We start from the raw sequence: 3741 nt of genomic DNA on the forward strand, positions 1-3741 counted from the left end.
ATCAACATTCTGGTGATATTATTCCTTACGAACAAATCACCTATGGCCAACTCACCAGTCTCATTCAACATGTCGCTCTCAAAATCTGTCGACATGATAAGATATTGAGGCAATTAGCCAAAGATAGAGCACAGACTCGCCAAGATCTAGGTGGTTTCTGTGAACAATTTGGTTTACCACCTTGTAGCAAAAAGCCTCACAAGAGACGAACAACCAAGGATATGGAGATTACAAAATATAGGTCTTCTGCACCCAAGTTCAGGAAGACCAAACCTTTTTCTTCTAAATCCAAAACTTTTCCTAGTAAAAATAAATCAACGAACTTCCAAACTCCCAATTCTGGCAAATGTTTCAAATGCAACAAACCGGGCCATATAGCCAAATACTGCAAGTTGTCTAACAAAGTTAGAAATCTTGATTTAGATGAGTCTGTTCTTAACCAGATCGAACAACTTTTATTAGAAGATAGCGACACTTCTGATGTTGCTGATGATGAACTTGAACAGCAATTTAACCAACTCGAAGATGATGACACAAATTCATCTTCATCCCAATCTAGTCAAGAGGAACCTGCAATTAATGTTCTCTCCAAAGAACAAGATCTTCTTCTTGAAATAATAAGCAATCTCCAAGATTCTGAGCAAAAGAAGTATTATCTCGAGCAATTCAAACGAACAATAGATAAGCCTTCCACATCTTCCTCTAATGTCTTTACCAATCATCCTCAAGTTGCCAATACTTACAATATTACTGATATCCTCAGTAGATTCCCTTCCAAAAAACCTAAGGTAGTAACTATCCAAGATCTCCAAACTGAGATAGCATTCCTTAAGGAAGAAATTCGAGAAATTAAGGCTAAACAAGAATTAGACCGTCTTGTTCTCCAACAACTCTCTACCAAACCTGAAGAGCCCAAACCAACTGAAGTTAAACCAGTTGAACAAGAAGTTTTTTGCAACCACCTCTCCAGAATCTCCATAAGAAAATGGCATATGAGAGTCATCCTAATTGTCAATAAGTCCTTTACTTTGGATATCATCGCCTTATTTGATACAGGTGCAGATCTGAACTGCATACAAGAAGGGCTCATTCCAACCAAATTCTTTGAAAAAACCAAAGAAGGTCTTAGAGCTGCTAACGGCGGGAAACTAGGAATTAGCTTCAAACTCTCCAATGTTGAAGTTAGAACCTCCCTAGAAAATTCTCCATTGTCAGCCTCAAGTTCTTTCCTATTAGTAAAAGACCTTACTAATCCAGTTATATTAGGAACTCCCTTTATCGAAGAGCTCATACCATTTATGGTAACAAAACAAGGAATTCTAATCGAACGCATAGGAGGTAGAACCTTTCTTCCTTTCGATAGACCTCCAATGGCAAAGTTCTTGTCTACCATAAAAAGTAAAGAAGCACAGATTAATTTTCTCAAAGAGGAAGTAGCCTTCCAAAGGTTACAACAGCAGCTTCAAAATTCTTCTCTCCAATCTAAGATAAAAATTTTAGAAACCAAAATCCAGGAAGAACTTTGTGCTGATTTACCTACAGCCTTTTGGAATCGCAAGAGACACATTGTTAGGCTCCCATACAAACCTGACTTTGATGAAAAAACAATCCCCACAAAAGCTCGTCCTATACAGATGAATCACGAGCTAACCATTCATTGTCAAAATGAAATCAATTATCTTCTTGAAAAACGCATCATCTCTCCAAGCAAATCCCCTTGGAGTTGTGCTGCCTTTTACGTCAATAAAAACTCTGAAATAGAACGAGGTGTCCCTCGATTAGTCATCAATTATAAACCTTTGAACAAAGCATTTCGCTGGATTAGATACCCTATTCCAAACAAAAAGGATTTACTTCAAAGGCTTTATGCTGCAACTATCTTTTCAAAATTTGAACCAAATTCTGTTGAGTGTCCGAGTTGATTCAACAGGAGAACCAATTCTTAAAGATGGCCTTACCATTCCTGATTCAACCAACACCCTGATTTATACCATTATAAAAACATTCATAGGAAGTCCGGGTATCTTTAGGGAAAAATCTTCTGAGATACTTAACAACCTTAAGTGTAAAACCCTTTCTGATTTCCGATGGTATAAAGATTCCTTTCTTACACGAATTTATGAAAAGCCTGATGGAAATCTCCCATATTGGAAAGAAAAATTCCTAAATGGTCTACCTAAGTCTCTTAGAGATTTAGTTAAAGAAGAACTCCAAAATCAGCATTCTGGTGATATTATTCCTTACGAACAAATCACCTATGGTCAACTCACAAGTCTCATTCAACATGTCGCTCTCAAAATATGTCGGCATGATAAGATATTGAGACAATTAGCCAAAGATAGGGCACAAACTCACCGAGATCTAGGTAGTTTCTATGAACAATTTGGTTTACCACCTTGTAACAAAAAGCCTCACAAAAGACGAACAAGCAAGGATATGGAGATTACGAAATATAGGTCTCCTGCACCCAGGTTTAGGAAGGCCGAACCATTTTCTTCCAAATCAAAAACCTTTCCCAGTAAAAATAAACCAACGAACTTCAAAACTCCCAATTCTGGCAAATGTTTCAAGTGCAACAAACCGGGTCATATAGCCAAATACTGCAAGTTGTCTAACAAAGTTAGAAATCTTGACTTAGATGAGTCTGTTCTTAACCAGATTGAACAACTTTTATTAGAAGATAGTGACACTTTCGATGTTGCTGATGATGAAATTGAACAGCAATTTAACCAACTCGAAGATGATGACGCGAAATCATCTTCATCTCAGTCTAGCCAAGAAAAACTTACGATTAACGTTCTCTCCAAAGAACAAGACCTTCTTCTTGAAATAATTAGCAATCTTCAAGATTCTGAACAAAAGAAGCACTATCTCGAGCAATTCAAATGAACAATTGACAAGCCTTCTACATCTTCGTCTAGTGTCTTTTCCAATCATCCTCAAGTTGCCAATACCTATAATATTACTGATATCCTAAGTAGATTCCCTTCCCAAAAACCTAAGGTAGTAACTATCCAAGATCTCCAATCTGAGATATCATTCCTTAAGGAAGAAATTTGAGAAATTAAAGCTAGACAAGAATTAGACCGTCTTGTTCTCCAACAACTCTCTACCAAACCTGAAGGATTCAAACCAATTGAAGTTAAGCCAGTTGAATAAGAAGTTTTTTGCAACCACCTCTCCCGAATTTCCATAAGGAAATGGCACATGAGAGTCATCCTAATTGTCAACAAGTCCTTTACTTTGGATAAAACTAATCCGTTTTCTTTGATAACACTAAAGAAAGCCTTTAGATGTTTAAAATGTTGATCTATGCTAGTAGAAAATACTAGAACATCATCAATATAGACAATAATAAAATTTGAAAAAGGATTAAAAATATCATTCATTATCCTTTGAAATTCGGAAGGAGTATTTTTTAAGCCAAATGGCATTACATTCCATTCATATTGTCCAAATGGTACTGTAAAAGCAGTTTTATACCTTTCTTGGGGATCTATCTGAATTTGCCAAAATCCTGATTTTAGATCAAATTTTGAAAAAATAGTTGCAGCATAAAGCCTTTGAAGTAAATCCTTTTTGCTTGGAATAGGGTATCTAATCCAGCGAAGTGTTTTCTTTAAAGGTTTATAATTGATGACTAATCGAGGGACACCTCTTTCTATTTCAGAGTTTTTATTGACATAAAAGGCAGCACAACTCTAAGGGGACTTGCTTGGAGAGATGATCCATTTTTCAAGA

The sequence above is a fragment of the Nicotiana attenuata genome, unplaced genomic scaffold, assembly GCF_001879085.1.
Source record: "Nicotiana attenuata strain UT unplaced genomic scaffold, NIATTr2, whole genome shotgun sequence".
In the NCBI taxonomy this organism is placed as follows: Eukaryota; Viridiplantae; Streptophyta; class Magnoliopsida; order Solanales; family Solanaceae; genus Nicotiana; species Nicotiana attenuata.